Source organism: Numenius arquata, chromosome 8, assembly GCF_964106895.1.
Source record: "Numenius arquata chromosome 8, bNumArq3.hap1.1, whole genome shotgun sequence".
Lineage (NCBI taxonomy): Eukaryota > Metazoa > Chordata > Aves > Charadriiformes > Scolopacidae > Numenius > Numenius arquata.
This window is the reverse complement of record NC_133583.1, coordinates 2,750,870-2,768,912: the sequence shown is the minus strand read 5'-3', so window position 1 is coordinate 2,768,912 and position 18,043 is coordinate 2,750,870. Positions and strand designations below refer to the sequence as shown.

The 18,043-nt window shown below is 40.3% G+C and overlaps 1 protein-coding gene across 1 annotated transcript in view; it reads left to right on the top strand.

Moving 5' to 3' along the window:
- The first annotated feature begins 879 nt into the window (after positions 1-879).
- The window catches only part of LOC141467352 (contactin-4), a 252,592-nt gene continuing 235,428 nt past the window's right edge, over positions 880-18,043 (top strand). The window contains exon 1 of the mRNA XM_074151834.1: positions 880-1,016. The gene's annotated coding sequence lies outside the window, so the exon portion shown is untranslated. The remainder of the gene's footprint in view (positions 1,017-18,043) is intronic.

Sequence of the window (18,043 nt, the reverse complement as noted above, 5' to 3'; positions counted from 1 at the left end):
AACATGAAACAGAAATTTAACTGATTAAATTTCAGACCAATTAGTCATACAGAAGCCTTTGTGTAGACCTTCTGTGGATTCTGCACCGCTTATACTTTCCATTTCCTATTTTACAACGGCATGAAGTTAGGAAATTGCATTCCATGGAGATGGTAATTAACTTTGGTAATTAAAATACCACCTTCGTAGCAGATAACCAGTCAGCTTCAGGTCAATGACAATTTTTGATGCGACACATTTAATCTTACAGAAGATTGAAATGTAAGAAGTTACATCTGTAATTTTGGGGGGGAGGGTAGCTGAGTCTCTTCACAGTAAAATATCATACAACTTCAGTAAGATGGTAGAACAGGGGAAAGAGGGATTGGAATTTCTGTCTAGAAAGATTAATATTGTATTTATTGTATAAACACATAAAATATCATATTTAATATTAATATTGTATTTTAGTTCATCAAATTTTCTTGCTCTATATATGGATCAGACGTAGTCTACAGATTATTTTCTCTATATGAAAAAGTAAATGTGGTATTTCCTGTTTCACCAAGGTGGACCTAGTCTTGAGACATTAAAGAGGATGTGAGGACGAAAAGCAGCTAGCAAATGTCCACTTCTAGAGAATGTAACCACATGGAAAAGCAGGAAAAGTAAAGCTTTTCTATTGTCAGAAGGGGTGCTCTTTGACATAAATTCACAGTTTGCCTTGAGAAAGTAGAACTTTGTTTAAAAAAAAAAAAATAAAATAATGCAATCACATGTGACTAAAACACATTTGCAGACATGTCATTTAGACAGTGGCTTGAGGAATGCTATTTTATTGGAGGTTTTATTGCAAATATAGAAGATTAATTGGCACCTGATTCTGTCTTCCATATGTAGATCAGACCAAAGCCAGAACCAAAAAGTTCATGTTCCAGTACCACAGATACTGCAGACTGCAAGAAACAATTGTCGTCGATCTGGAACAGTACGTGGGAAAGTGGTAGGAAAAAATCCAAGTGAATTAAGGCAAAAAGGTATGAAAAACCTTTCAACACAAAGACATAGAGGCTTTTTTGTCAGCAAGCACAGAGAAATGGTGGGGCAGGAATGACGAGTCTGCTGAATAGTAATACTGGAATAGGTCTATAGCTATTTGGAAGTCGAACTAAAACTTTTTCTATAAAAAAAATCACAAATATTTTTCACAGATATCATTATTTTCTACAGATGTCATTGCTCACTCTCTAACTTTAGAGTCTCCTTTGAAATAAAGGGAAGATTAGTAATGAGATGAAAGTTGACTTTAACTAAAAAGAAATTAGACCTTAAAAGGAGATTAGTAATTACAGTTATCTTCAAATAAGAAGCAAACAAGCCTTGAGGAAGTAGAAGATTATCAGTGTTTGTAATAACTGAGCCCAAGGTATGTGTACAATGTATTCAAAGCCCTGAAAGCCAAGGATCAGAAGAGCAGGTGGTAGGATGCAGCTACTGAATAATCCTCTTAACCTCATCAATACTCAACCAGGGCAAAAATGAGAGTGGGAGGAGGGGAAAAGCGTGTATTGCTAATGGCAATGAAACAAAAAGGAGATCAAAGCGACCGGAGAGGCGCTGCTGAAAGTTAACTGTGCCCAGCACTAACAACTTTGTTACAGAAATTTACTCTGTGGTTCTCTGAAATCTCTTGATCAGTGCAGAATAATAAATGAGTGGATTATTAAATATTTTAAGGAACAAAATATTTAGACCGTGGTTCAAAGCATTTTTATCTGTACAAAATCATCAGAGGCTTGACATTCAGAGTATGGTGTGTCGTCTGGAGAGCAGCTGAGCTTAATTCTATCGCTACTCCATGCATGTCATAGACACCCAGGAAAAAGATGGAAAATAGTTTCTTTCTTTGGAAAGAAACTGGTTTTAGTCTCTTGTGAAACGCCATCAGAATGACCCTTTGGGGCAGTTGGGAAGGAGCAGCTGGATGATGCATGGCATCCCAGTGATCTGTGCTCTCATCCTGCTGGGTGTCCTGGCTGGACACGCCACTGGCTTTGTCTGAAGGCAGGAGATCCTCATCCCAATGCTGGATCATGCACCGCAGGTCCAGGCCAGCCAGGTACATACATACTTTGTAAGGTTAGCTTACAAAGTATAAGACACCACTGATACATGCCAGCTTCTTTCTCCCAAGCCCAAATTGCTTTTTTCTAATCTTTACTAACAAAGTATTTCAGCTCAAGAAAAAAATACCTTTTTCTGACTTGATTGGAGGAGGTGTCTCAATGATATAAATTCCCATCTGCTTTTTATCTCTTCAAAAGCTTCTGACCTGCTTCAATGGGACATTTTAATCTAAGAAACTTTACTTATTTTTTTGTGGTTTTTTTTTATTTAACCTTGGGTTCCTGCTGTGAGGAGCCCTCTCTGGAAGTGGGGTTATCTGCACCCAGGTTTCTGGGGAAAGAAGCTTCTGTTTGAAGCGCTGCCTGGTCTGGCAAAAGAAGCTGGGCTTCAAAGGCAACGACTTGATTTATGTTCAGAGCTAAGTTTTTTTTCCCCTTTGCTGATGCCCCTGAGGAGAACCTGGCCATCTCTGGAGCGGGTGTAATCCCAAGCTGGGAAATTTAGCTTTTAATTTACCTTTTCTCCTTTTAGTGTTCATTTTTTTGGATGAATGGCAAGGGATTGCATGGACAGTGCCTGAAGAGAAGAGGAAAGGTACTTTCATACCACTTCTCTCCCAAGTTGCTCCTCTGCACAGAAGTTAGCTGTTATAAATAATAGGAAAAGAAATTGCAATTAGTGACATAAGCACTAGTCAAGTCCCTTATTCATTATTACCCAGACAAAGCTCAAGGTAAATGACGTTGCCCAAGACAAGTAGAAAAGTTAGCCTGAATACGACTCATTGTGACAAAATCAAGAGGTTTTAGAAAATTATCAGACCTTTCTGAAAGTGGAAGTTCAGGGCTGTCACTGAATATTAATGTCTCCCATAAAAGAGGTTTTTGTTCATGAAAGTCCAAGATCATACAATTGGCAGAAATTCAAAATTAATCTTTATTGTATGATAAAGGACCCAGACGAGATAGAAGGAGATGTATCTGAAGGGAAAAGTCAACCAGGGAAGGAATGCTATCATATAAAAATATTAGAACATCTATGATCTCTTCTGAAACTGGCTGTGTGGAATGTAAGGTGTTACTTACCATGACTGTTTTTTAAATTTGAATAGGAAATCCAGGGAATCCTTAACAAGATGAGATGGTTTTCTCCTTTGTCCTTGTATGTGGCCGTAACCCATGTGTAGAGAGTCCTGGAGCACAAGTCTTGTGAGGAGCAGCTGAGGGACCTGGGGGTGTTCAGCCTGGAGAAAAGGAGGCTGAGGGGAGACCTTCTCACTCTCTACAACTCCCTGAAAGGAGGGTGTAGCCAGGGGGGGTTGGTCCCTTCTCCCAAGGAACAGGCGATGGGACAAGAGGAAACGGCCTCAAGTGGTAGGTTTTCCATTTCATATATTGCTTGTTAAGCTCCCTAGGAAGAGCTTATGGACCAAAGCTGCTACATAGATGTGAAATGTTTTGAATAATCTTGTCGTGCAATTAGTATGTATGAATCTTAGCTGTGGAGTTCATGGCAATGATGAACTGAATCTGGCCTCGTTTGTTTGGCTTTTTTCTCTACTTGTTTGCACTGTCTGAAAATCCAGCCTGAGTTAATGCTTTGGTGCAACTGAAGCAGAACTCAGTAATAAGAAACATCATTTCAGACCATAATGTTTTTGTATTTGAACTTCAGCAATTGATTTTTTCATATTTGGCAACCCGGTAATTTTTTTACATTTAAACAGTGTTTTGCATCCCTAACCATTTGAGCTTAGGGCTCTTTCAAAGAGTGGTGGGGTGTTTTGCGGTCTTCAGGAGCAATTGGAGAAGTCTTAGAAATGCATACTTAACCCATCACCTGTACAGATGACACCAGTTCCCAGAACACTAAAAGCAAGGTATTTTTCTCGTACTTATGGCTTGTGAAAACATTCTAGTGGGTATGGCATAGAAAATAAGAAACAGCTCCAATTCCTTAGCATCGTAGTGAAGTTCCTTAAGAAAAAGCAACTGTCATGTTGCAAATACCTTAGCATAAAATATTTTTTCCCTCCTACAACTTACTCTAAACCACAGGTAAGTATCTGAGTAGTCCCCTGTGACTCAACAGTGCTCTACATGCTTTAAGGAAATCTCATCTATAAGTGTTTGCTGGACTGGGACTATGGAGAGGCCAGGAGAAGGATGTGAATGAAGTGGCTGGATTGTTTCCAGCTGGATTTGTTCAGCAGCAGGTCCCTGTGGTTGTGCTGATAGAAACCTTGGGGAGAGCCTGTTTGAGGAAAAAGAGCAGTGTAATTATTTCTGACAGCGGGAGGGTGGAAGAGCAAAGAGTTGGAGAGTTGGAGTACGAGAAGCTGATCACTGGACTGTCCTCGGGGCCAACGGGGTGCCCCACTGCAGAGGAGAACAAAGGGCTCCCTTTATTCTCCTTGGACAATTCTCTGTATCTGGGATTTTTTTAAAATGAGTAATAGGTGCAGGAATTATTATTTATTGGAGCAGTAATAATCCAGCAGGATGTGTGGTTAATGAAGTACATCGCTCCACGCTTCTTGCATAGCTGATGGCTTGAGGATTCATCTCATGCAGCAAAGCCCATGTGTGTTATTTGAATGAGCTACTTGGCCCTTAGAGAGGTGGTGTTCAGCCAGCCTTTCTATTTGGAAAAGTCTCTTGAGCAAACAAATAATTGAGATGTACACATCTCTAATGTGTAGGACCAAGCAGATATACACAGCATCCTCTTGTATAAGCTGCAAGAGAAGCAAAAGGACTTTTAGTGCAACTCTGTTTTCCAGTAGATGAAAATCATGGCTCCTCTAGCCAAATTTTTGTGGGGCAGGTGAGAACCAAGGCTGCTGGGGAACTGAGGACATCTGTATGGCATGCCTTCTTTGGAATTTTCTTCAGTTCTCTTAAATCTAACACTACAGAATTAATCTTTTTTTGATAAAGAAGGGTTTGAGGAGAAATGTTTAACAAATTGCATGAAGATTGACTTTTCTTTTTCTGATACTTGAGGATTAATGAACTTTGTGCTTTATAATAGGTCTGTTGCAGAAGTGTGCCTAGACCTATGTTAAATCATGCTGTATGAGCTTGGGCGTAAGAGCGATCTTTTTTGTTCCGTGTTAGCCCAAGGTGATTTTTGTCAGCAATGGGCATCCTGCACATGAGTAACCAGAGCTAAAGTGTCATATAATTTGGTACAAGCATATCCAGCAGTCTGTACCATAATGAAAACCCAGTCCTTGGTTGGAGATGGCAGGTGCAAACACTTTATAAAGAAGCATTAAATTCGTTTTGATAATAGGTAAACTGAAACTGTAGCCACCTTAGACTAGGGAACTAGACCCAAATTTTGCACCCGTGCTGTGATGCTTTTTACAGTTTATAGGAAACAATCCCTGGGTGGTCTTGTAGCTATTTTCAGTATTGTGCTGGACTTTGAACAGATTCATTTCACCTGAATCCTGCTGAGGATGGCCAAGTCCCCTGGGAATTTGACTCTCCAACTTTTTGCTTGTTTCTTTAGCCACTCACTTCTAAATGTGTTGGTGTAACACTGAGACAGCAGCTATCACTGTGTATGGGTGGATTTGCAGTGGGGCAGAGCGGTAGCTGGAGGAGATGGGCTCCAGTTTGTGCCACCCGCCTGAGCCCATGGGTATCCCTGAAAATCCCGAGAACAAATCTCTGCCATAAACATAATGTCTGCATCTCACTCTCGTTTTTCTTCTCCAAGAGGCACTTTGGTGATGTGGAGCAGGGGGCGCATCCTTAAAAGGAAGCGTAAGCTTTCCAACGCCTCTGCTTTGCCTTGTGCTGTTCTGTTGCCAGCAGGTTTTGTGCCGGTGTTCGGTGTTTTCCTCAGTTGCCTGAGCCGAACATAGGTCTTAAATTGTAAACTCTGCTCTTAGAGCACCATGAAGTTGTAGGATGAGTGATTTGCAGCAGCTTAATGCAGTCAAGTTGGTGGCCTCTCCTTCAGCATCGTGCATGTTAATCAGAGTCGATAGTATCTAAAATACACTATATATTTTATAGACTTAATTTTTCTTTCACCAAAACCAGCATTTCTTGATATTTATTGGTTCCCATTTGCAAAACAAGGCTTGTTGAAAACTCGAGGTTCTAGTGCATTTTTCAGAAGTGCCGGAGCTAATCTGTTAATGTCATTGTTAGTCCTTTCTGAAATAAACCCTACGTGAAAATGGGCACCAAAGAATCAATGCCTCAATATAAGAATGATCACAGGGATTTCCTCTCATTTTCTAAAGCCCCTGAGACCTCGTACCTCTTAAATCTCAGCCGACTTTCCAGAAAAACAGAGCGCTGTGGGGGGAACTAAAAAAAGTCAAATGAGGTTTGGTGACGTTGCAGTAGAAATGCTGGAATCCTGGTGTATGGGAGTCCTGGGGCTTTTCTTTGTTTTGCACGTTTCAGCCCATAGACTTGTTTAAAAACCTTATGAAAAAATAAAGGTAATAATAGCGTGCTGTGAGTGGATGCTTCACGTAATTGTTGTTTTTTAGTATGAAAATAGTACAGTGGTAATAGCATAAGTCTTATATTTCTGCTGTCTTCAGTGAGAAGTCAGGTAAGTTGTGTGGGGAGAGATCAGTGCAGCATCTGGAGCTAAACTTGTAACTCTCTTTATTTAGTGCAGGGCAGATCTTAGGAGTTGCCGAGTATCTTCATCACTTCAAGGCTGATGAGAGCAGAGAGCTGTCATCACCTCGCAGGACCAAATCTTGCTTATTTACAGATGGAGCCTGTGCTTGCTCTTTTATAGCATATTGGTGAAAGTCTCTTACAGACCTAAATGGTCAGGAGCACCACAGATGCTGTGATCTTAAGGTATTTTTCAATATAGTCAGTTTTAATGACATTTGAAAGAGCTAACTGCTCTGAGGATAAGTATGATAGGGTGACATATGGCAAAGCAGATATGGGTTTACCTCCTACAGCTTGTCTTCATGTTTGACCTGAGCAGAGTAGAAGGGAACCTGCCTGGTGAGGATATTTGATTCTGCCTTTTCGCATATTTATTTCATCTGGGGATGACATTTTCTTACCAGAGTGCTTATCCCTGCTGAAAATTAATAATTGTTTTTGGTGGGGAATAAATCTTAATGTATGAATAACTTTGTGTGTGTAGGGGCTCTGCACCATTCCTTATCTGAAGGTTTGAATCAAAACTCGTGCCAGAGCATGAAAAAGTTAGATGGGTTGGAAGGCAATCAGCACTGCTGGTGTTTCCATCGCTACTCACCCCTCGTATGAGAAGAGATTGAGGTTATGAGGAAGTTCTCATCTTGTATCTTTAGTCCTATTATTATAGTTGCCTAATTATGAACTCATTGTAATGAAGTTCATAATAAGGAAACTAGAAATGGAAAGTCGGTGGCTGCTGGGCAGCTTTTATACCTTAGATGGTGTAATTACACCCAAGTCCCTGCTGGGGATTGCACGCTGCTGTGTGTGTACAGTACCAGGGTCGCACATACCCACATCTCATAGATGTGTGTTCAGTTTGCTCAGTTGTCACCAAAATTTTGGTAGGAAACTTTTTTCAGACTGTTTCCTGGGCTCTTTTACTGGGGTGCTCCTGCCTCAGGGGCTCTGGGAAGAGCTGGAACAGGGATCACAAGGACTTCGGCTTGTGGCCAAAAAGCTGCAGAGTGTCCCTCCCCCTGTGCAGGGACTGATAGCCGAGCTGGGACTTTCTTCTTCTGTTCAACCTACAGTTTATTTTCTTTCATGCTGGAACAGCCTAGAAGTAAAATCTAGAAAAAAAAAATTTGCTTTTCATTGAAAATATTCAGGCCAAACTATCATGGTTGAAAAATGGAAATGCTGAAGGAAACATAACGTTAAAAGTCTGGAGGTTTTCAGTTTCTCACTGATAACCTGTAAACACGTGTGAAAATTGTGTATATGTATGCATTTATAAAATTGTTCTTTTTCCCCAAAAATCTTTTTTCATTTTAAAAAGCTGTGAGAACCTGACGGAAAAGCTAGATGACAGAAAATAACCAATTCTCAGTATCGCTTTATGTTGCCGTAACTCCCAAATGCTGAAGGAGCTATATAAACACCTAGGAAACCACAATCTGCCTTGAAAAGCTTACAAGTAAGAGAAGATTTTTCAAAGACATAAAAGGCAGATTGGTGTCTGGCTCTTGCTGAAAATCACTGAGCACCTCAATCTGCTGAGCATTGTTGAAAATCCCAGCCAAAGCCCCTCTCGGTTCGCGTGAAACAATAGGAATATGCCGTGAAAGACTCGACAGCACCTTTCTACCAACCATTTTCTTTGTAAGTCACTAATCTTTCTTCTTAAAGATTATGTGCGATACTGAAAATATATTAGTGGGTGGTTCACAGACCAGAGGACTCATTTAAGGGAAGAAAAAAAAAGGCCGCAGACGGCTGGTTTCCATCTCCTCCCTGGCTGAATTAAGAAAGATGTTTTTCTCCCCACTGCTCTTCTATCTCCCTCCTTTCCATTTTCTGCATTATGTTTCCTCCTCCAGACTGTGGCGGTGGAGCTGAATGCTGATGAGACCATCGGCAGTCTGTCCCCAGACAGAACTTTTTAAGGTCATTTCTCCTGGTTCTCGATTGCTTGACCTGCTCATTTCTCTTCACCAGCCATGGTAGGCTACCCAATTATACGCTGTTATTTTTATGATACTTGCTTGTCCTTCCCAGCCTTAATCTTCCTTTATTGCCAGGAACACCCACAGTCTCTGTAGTCTAGTTAGAGCTCAAGTTCATAAGAGAAATGTTTTAAATTGACAGTTTCAAACGAACAATCAGCGGCGCACGTGGTGATGAGGTGGAACAGGCTTTCCGTGGATGTCGGGAAAAGGAGCCATATGGGCTGATGCAGCGATGCTCGCTCGGCTCCTACGGCCCAGTCCGAGGATGCGGGTTACCTTTGAAGGGAAGGTTGCACATAGCAAGCAACCTGGGCAGGATTGTGGTGGTTTTATAATGGCGTAGTTGTGTATACAAGTAATATTTTTAAGGATCTGACTCTCGTTTTCCTAGACCTTGGTAAAATGGTTGGACTTGATGATCTCAAAGGTCCCTTCTTACCATGAAGATTCTGTGATTTTGTGATATATCCATCCATCTTGGTGGTTGTTCTCCATTTCAGGCGAAGTCTGGTTTTGTTGCTATATTTGTTGGTTTTATTCCAAATTCTGCAGCCCTCCAGTACAGTCACTTGAGTAAGATTGTCTATCATTTATTATTATGCTGGTCGCAAGGTTTGTGCACTGGTCGTGTGGAGGAAGAGGTGGAGAGAGGGAGATGACAAGGCTGAGTATAGAAACACGAGCTCTGTTTATCCTCTGGTGTGTGAGGTCCACATACTCTGAAGCAGCATCATAAACCTGCAAAATAAATTCCCTTACATCAAATTCGCTTCCGCATTCTAGCAAGGATAAGCTCAGCATCAAGAAAAGCAAATTGCTCTGAGACAGAATCTGCAAGTTACTTGTGTGGACGTGTGAATCTTCCATGTGGGATGTTTCACAAGTCAACACACACAAACCGTGAGGAATAATCCATATGAACTGTCTGTACAGGAAGAGACATGCCATAGTCTGTATGCTCACACTAAATACTAGAAGTTGTCTTGAGATTTCTATTTAATTTAAGATTTCTTTTTAATTTCATGGTCTGTGGCAAACAAACATGAGCTGTGCCTCTTCTAATACAGTGGTGCCACTTCATCTTCGACCCCATCAACCATTTGCTCATCTCACAAGTAACGCCTTGCTGTAATTCCTACTGTATTTCACAGTTGTGCCGATGTGTGCGGAAGGTCCAAACCGCCCCCAGGCCACCGCGCAGTCAGAAGGGATGAAACTCATCCCAGGGCTGGCTGGACTGACCCCAGCAGAGCTGCGAGATGGATGGAATCGGCCCCAGCTCTGTGTTTCAAAGCTTTCAGAGTTGTCTGAGCAAACAGGAATGTGAATGAATCATACTTTAGGTATTTACATTTCTCAAATGCCTGAGAAGCTTTTTAAAGGTCAATCTAATTAAGACAAAGTTTGTTTGTACCGATATAAAGTAGTTACTATTATTGGAAATTCATTCCAATGCAATACATGGCATTTTACTTAGTTTAAATTTTAGTTTTGTATGCTTAATTTGGAAAGAGAAGAAATGATCTTTTGGTTTCATAATGTCTTACTTAAAATGACATTTTAATCAATAATTTTTTTTTGCTACAATTAAAAAAAGATTCATTGTTCTTGATGCAAAATAATTAATCAAAGTTTTTGCATAAGAAGGATTTTTCTTTTTTGTATTGAAAATAAAATTGCCTAGACTCATAACAGCCACATTATTTAGTGTGTCTGCTTTCATTTGCCATCTTATGGGAACAAAAGCCTTTTTTCTATAATTTAAGGACGCATTTAAATTCTGTTTGAAAGACTAAATTTCATGATGTGTTGCCCTTAAAGGCTATAAAAATTGAGATCTATTTGTGCGTCTCCATAAGAATATCAAAGTGAGAAGTAAATCAGTTTTTCTTTTAGTTTCTTTTCATATTTGAGTAGTTCTGCCTGCTGCCCTTGTGTCTCCTTCAGACAAGCCTGTTGTCCCAAACTTTGCCCAGCTGAGGGAAGTTTAGACCTTACAGTCCTTATTGTCCTAAACTTTATCACCTTAAAAAGATATTAAATTGAGGGGAGGGGCCAGGGAGGGCATAATTAGTATTGTTCCACCAACTGCTTTCTTTTTAATGGCTATCTTGTTATCTGAAAGCTTGGAGCCAAGTCCAAAGCATTCCTGTTGAGGAGCGAATGGTATCCAAGCAGAGGCTTCTCTCCAAATCAAAACCTGTGCCACTGGCAGCAGGGATTTCTCTTGACTTGACTTTTCTTTCTAGTAGTCTTTAACACTGTTTTCCTAGTGTGAAACTATAGAAATTTTATGTTTTTATCTGAATTCTGTAAAATCATAAAATGAGATGACACTTTGTAAAACAGAAGAAAAAAAAACTCTTTCATGTGACTGAGTTTCTTGGAGATATTAAATACTTCGGGTTTGCTCCAGATGTTCATATAGCTCATAGTTCTGTTGAAGAGGAGCAGTTCGTCCTATGTAGCCAGAACTTTCCTCTCCCAGGATGTTGCCAGTCTTCTCTGCCAGCCTGTTCATGGGTTACATGATACTGATCCCAAAACATACTAATAACTGTGCAATAATTAAGCTTTAATTCAGTATATTTTAAAGAATATACCTAAATATAATGATCATCCGACCTATGAAATGGAAGATATTAAAGAAACATCCACATATCTGTAGCTGAGATGAAAAACTATGAACGTCAAGACAAAGGCAGTCTTGAAGTTTGGAATAAAACAGAAACGAAGGTCTGTATCCTTTCCTCTGTTTCTTACTGCGCCTGACTCCAGAAGATTTGAAGGACTCATAGTCCTGGTCTGGAACTTGGTAGAACCAGAGCAGCATAAAGAGAAAGGGTTATTTTTTCTAGGAGAGTGCATTTTTGTCAATCATAAGAAAAGAAGTGAAGATGTTCTTGCTTAAATATGCAGGGTAAAATGTAATGTTTTAGCAGCATCATAAAAAATAATTACTGTATCAAAGTCAGGCATAATTATCACAGGTGTGAATGGAAATACACAGCATCATGTTGTCTCAGACATAAGTATTTCAAGTATTTACAATTAAAAAAACCCAACCCTCTCAAGTCTTTTTCCAGCTGCAGTGATGCTATAGACAGTGCTGTTGCCAGGATTGCTGCTTTTCCAGGCTTTGCTGTTTTCAGGGCGGTGAAATGTCTTGCTCTGCCGTTGTCCCACAAAGCTGCTGCCTTCCTTCTGGGCTTCACCCGTGTGAGGTGCAGACAGAGGGCTGATGTATCACCCAAGTGACGAAAACAGCAAAAGTACCAGCAGAACGCTTGAATTCCAGATATGCTCTATCCAACGGTGTCACACAAAGCAGATAAGGATTTCCCCCGATAGCCCTGCCATCTGATAGCGCGGTACCCAATCCATTCGGTACCTATCTGAGCATCGGGGACATAAATACCAGGCTGCGCCATAATGCAGGGGGACACTAATGGGATGCTGAGCAGTGCCTGCTCCTCTCACCCTGCTTGGTCTCCGTGTCACCTGTGCGTGGCAGTGGCTGTCCCCATGGGGTTTTCCCCCTTGGATGGGTGGTGTGAGCCCAGGAAAGGTCAGGCTGGTGTCCTTGCTGCTCGTGCTGACTCCTTGTCTGATTGTTCTGTAAGAGAAGATAGGATGAGGGTTGTGTTAGTTTAGCGTGCGTGTGAATTTCATCAAACAAAAACATTTTTCATGTGGAAATACAGATTTTTTTTTTGCGTGTTTTTTTTGAGATTAAAACTATATCTCATAAGTGAATAGTATATCAGTAGCTGTTAACAAGACCCCCTTTTTAACATCCAATGAGCATCTTTGAAGAACTCTGTCACAGCTGGACTTTTTTCTCATTTCTCTTCATTTATATCGTAAGCTCTTGGTCAGGGACTGTCTGCTGTGCTTCATGCAGTGCTGTGGATGGGTGGTCTCGGGTGAGGCTTGTCAGTGCTACCAACAACTCAAAATTCACCTCCAGGAGCCAGCTACCATCATGTGCATCTCGGAGATGAGAGCTGAAACCATCCCTCCGTGCTGAATGAACGTGCAGCGTAAGAAGTTTGGCTTAAGTCTGGCGACTGTGAATGGTGCGTAATCAGATACATAAAATAGGTGATAAATAATCATAGTGAAACCCCAGCATGCATTTTCTTTGCTGGTTTCTGTAGCTTCTGAAAGAAAATAAGTACTGTGTAGATTGTAGTACAGAATAGCTATTGAAAGGCTCTTTGTAGCTGTTAACTTGTTTGTTGCTAATTTACTCCTGGTCTGTACAGCCAGACAGGATAAAGGTGTGTGCGAGGAAACCTAATTTCTCTGAGAGAGGTACCTAGAGGTATGTGAGGGGGAATAGCCCTAACGCTTGCATCCACAACAGCATTATTTTTCTTCTACTTGCTGCTAAAAAGCGTTATCCCATTTTGGATATTTATTTAATCCCATTTCTTGCCATAGAACCTGAAAAATCTCTACCTGACACTCCAGTTCTCCTGTCTCGGGGGGAAATCTGGGGGGCAGAATGGGGTGCTCTGATGGCTCAGGGAAGGCAGAGGGGGCTGCCTTGTTTAGGTTCTGATGCATTCTTCAAGTGTGAAGATGATGTTAATTACCTAAATAAACTTCACAAGAACATGGGTTGAAGACCCTCACTCCTGGAAAGAAGTGTCAGAAGAGTTTCTAATAATTTTTTTTGAGTGTTTCAGTTTTCTGATGAAAAGATGTGCAATAATGTGGGTCGGTCTCTTCTCCCAAGTCACAGGTGACAGGACTAGAGGAAACGGCCTCAAGTTGCACCGGGGAGCTTCAGGTTGGATATTAGGAAGAATTTTTACATTGAAAGGGTTATCAAGCATTGGAATGGGCTGCCCAGGGAAGTGGTTGAGGCACCATCCCCGGATGTGTTCAAAAGACGGGTTGACATGGTGCTGGGGGACATGGTTTAGTGATTTTTTTTTTTTTTTTTTTGTCAGAGTTAGGTTGGTGGTTGGACTAGATGATCTTGAAGGTCCCTTCCAACCTAGACAATTCTATGATTCTAAGGAAAGAATTGCTTCCTTGCAGTGGGGGCCCTGGTTTCCAAAACGCTGCAGCGGGAAAGATGAGAGGAATTGCTTTTGAGTTGTTCTGGTAATAACAACTGTAGATTGAATTACAATAAGGTCAATCTCTTAAACATTTCACTTTAAAAAAAAAAATAAAAAAATCCACTTTTCTATTTGGACATGGGTTTTAGCTCTGTGGCATGGCATTTATGTGGAAAATGATAGAAGGTAAGACATGGAGTGCTGTTTAGTGGAAACATTGTAGATTATAAATAGATTAGATTCATCTGATGGAGGAAATATTCAGTACATGTTTCAAACTGGATGTGGCTTTTTGCCATATGTCTGCCTAATGCGCTCTTAGCAATATTGGGGTCAGCTGACGGACAGCCCTACCTAGATTTTTAGGGTTAATGCTGGAGAAGTTACTGTAGGCTACTTTTTAGACTTGTATCAAAGAAAAGATTGGAAGTTAGCAGCGATTTTAAACAGTTGTTTCCCGTGTGAAAATCTCTTTGAGTTTAGGAAGAAAAGGTAAAACAGTAGAGCGGTGTCTCTGACCTACCCTATAGATTTAGCAGATGTGCTCCATGTCTAAAACAAGTAAACTTTATTTGAGCTTGGGATTTTCTTCACTTATTCTTGTACTGTCAAATCTAACATGCTTCAGTGGAAAGTTATGAATGAACACTTACATACTCCAAGCATCCTTCGGCTTTTCCAACACAGCAAACGTGTTAGACTAATTTAAAATGTATTTAGTTACAAGACAGCACGCTTGATTTCCTCCACCCCTGTGCGTGCTCACCTGGTCTTGTGTGGACTCACTCCTTCAGCTTTGGGGCGGGGGGGGAATGATTTTCCCAGTGTTATGAGTAGATGTGTGTATTCTTAAGGATACCAGAGATGGTGTCCTGATGTGCACTGGTATAAACTCATGGTCTGTAGAGGATAATGGGCTGTATGTGGTCCCTTCTGTCTTCTCCCAGTATTTCCTGCATGATGATGGTTTCAGAGCTAGAGAGCTACAGCAGCAGTTTAAAACTGAGAGAAAAGGCAAAACCCAAGTTTAATTGGCTCTGGGAATCTGTGTTTTGAAATGTAAGTCCGTGGTTTTCTGTGTTCTCCATTTTGACTTTGCTTTCACCTTCTAACTGAAAATTAATATTATTGCCCTTGTTTACTGTGCTGATGTATTTAGCCAATACAAAAGACAATTCTATTGTTAGTGTAGGATTTTCAATAATATAAGGAAGCTTAAATAATCATTCTTATTAAAATAATCGGAAATTTGTCATAACACTTCCAGAAACTGCAAAGCTCTATTTCCAGATGTTTCTAATAGCATTTTAAGCTGCAGTTGTAATGGTGGTGTAATTGATGACAATACCTTTAAACTAACTAGCTTATTGTAGATGACTAGCTTACATACATTGTAATATGTATTTTTCATGCTGAGAGCTGAACTCATTCCTACTGCTGACTTTTAGGACTTTGGGATAAATGTAAATATATAGATGGCTAATGGAAGAGATATTCAGAGGTACTTCTGCACAATGCAGGGTACTGTCAGTGATTGCTGGGCTGCTCAAGTGCTTCTTGGAAGTTTGCTGGGGCCCAAAATGGCTTTGGGAAATGTGGTCTCAGCTACTGAAGTGTTTATAGTGTACACACAGCTCTTCTGTCTGGCCTAGAAATCTGCTTTGGAAGTCGAAGTGCTGGGAATGTGTGTACTCTTACGTGAATCGCGGGTTAAGAAATTTTGCACAGTACCAGTTGTAGGGTATTTGTACAGGCTGATCAAATTGAATGCTTATCAGAGCCTCTTAAAACAGACATCTGCATCTTTCATCACAGTAAGTGTCACTATTTCTTATAAGAGGTTTTTCTGTGATGCTTTACAAAAAGATGTAATCTTTTTGGAGGTATCTCCTGCCATTTTCCTCTGTTAGCCATGATGGCTCTCCAATTACATTGCACTTTGAGCCTTTCCAGGAGACAAAAACAAGGTTTCAGATTCCCCAGGAATTAATGTAAACTGAACTGATTTTAAAAGTGAATTGTAGTAGATTAACATTAACCCCCCACCTCTCTGTAGTTGCTTTCCATCATGATCAGATCAGTCATTATTGGCCAAACACTGTGTCAGAATTTAATTTAAAAGCTTAGCTCAAGTTCAGGAAAGTGCCCCAGGGTCCTGAGTATTTCCTTGTGCTGAACATCATTGACTCCTCTTAGACTTAGTAACAAATCAAATTATTTTATATCAAAATAATAGACTTAATAAATAACTCAGGTTCTTTGAATGAACTGCTCAGCAATGAGTTTGCATTTTGTGGGGTTTTTTAAATACAGAAGCATTCCTCTGTACATCCACTCTTTCTTCTGCTCATTCCCAATTCCAGCCTCTGATGTTCGGGGTGGGGGGTAGGGAGGGGTGTCTATTTTGCTGTTAAAATCATAGAATAATGTGGTTTGGGGGCAATCTGGAGGTCATCTACTCCAGCCTCCTGTTCCGAGCAGGTCTAGTTTGGTCAAGTTACTCGGGGACTTTTCTATTTGAGTTTTGAGCATCTTCAAGGACTCCACAATCTCTATGGACAACCCGTTGGCAGTATTTTGCCATCAATTGGGAGGGGGAAATATTCTCCAGGGGAAAAAATATTACCCAGTCTAGCAGCAGTAATTAGCCAGCCTTGGAGAAGATGCCCCCATACTCAAAACAGCGTTCTTGTACTCTCATCTTTAGTGTAAAATCGAGTGAATTAATGCTAAAGTTAACACATCCAGCAACTGTTTTGGGTAGATACTTAGAGTTGTTTTCCAAAAGGTTGGCAAAGGATTTATTTTGGGGCACTTTGGATCAGTTTATTTTCCAGCAGAACAACCTGTAGCAATACCTTTTAGCTGCTGCTGCTGTTTGCATTTAAGCATATTTGTGGATGTAAATACTTCTGTGCAGTGTGGATAAACATGATGGGCAGCTCCAAAATTCCGTATTTGCAACTTAAATAGCTTCATATCATTATATGTTTGAACTCAGAACAAGTAAGATGTAAGTAGTGGTAATGTAAAACTGTTAGATTATAGTGCACGATATGGAATTACGTTTTCAAAGTGACTTAGGCTCTTAGGAAGCTAAACCTCAATTTAAGACCTAATTATTTCAACAATTAGGAAAATTTTGCCCTTACACATTTTCCCAAAAAACAAAGTAAGAAGCTTCTTTCTTCTTGGCGCCAATTTTTTTTTAGTTTGTTCTTAAAAAGATTAAACCATCTAGCTGCATTAATTAGGTTTTCTGAGATTTTTATTTGCGATACGCAAACCGAAGGCTGAGTGAATAGCCAGGAATTCAGCAGCCCATGTGAATATGAACAATGAGACGTCTTGTAGAAATTAGAAGTTTTCTCATAGCGCTGCCAAATGTTGTACTTCAGTTGAATCCCTTACATGAGGCGACTTCCAAGAAATGTTGTTTCCATTGAAGATGTATGATTGTTTAAGCATATTTTGCGGCTCAAAAACGTGCTAATCAGAAACGTTAATGACTGTTATCTGGCCTTAAACTCTTTATTAAAAAACAGATGTTTCTTGCAGGCTTTCAGTACCTTGGCCATAATGAAGGCGGCGAATTTAGTTTTTTAAGAGTTTTTAAGAGATTTTAATGTTAGCTTGTGTGTTGTAACAAGCGTGGGCATCGCGGCACTGGTGCAGTGGTTGTGTTGTGTATCTGCATCTGAGATAAACCAGCAAATAACTGGAGGCTGAGTGTGCTGAGAGGGATAAAACAGCGAAGCCAAGGGCAGGAGAGAGTATACCCACCTTTAGCACCATCTTTTTAAACAAGTTGTGTGTGTTTGTAGGGTCTGCAGTAGCTGTACAGAGGTAGAAGTTTCTCAAACCATTAAATGACAGTAATTTGTCTTTTAATTCATAATAATAATAAAAGCTTAAAAAAAAAAGCTTCAAAATTTCCTGTTTTGCAATGCTGAAATACTGATTTGACTGAGATCAGCATGGCTATTCTAAGCAGATGCTGTGTTGGGAGCTTTCAACGTGAGCCTGTACATCTACTAAAAAAGGTCTTCTTGTTCTCCCAAGGTCCAGGACAGCATTTTCTTGGTGCTGGTGTCTCAGGATGAAATGTTGGAAAACAAAAGGTCAATAAAAAGCTGCATTGGACTAGGAATTTTTAGATGTGTTTTTAGATGACTACTCTTTTTTTGCTTTGTTTTTGTTTATCATGGTC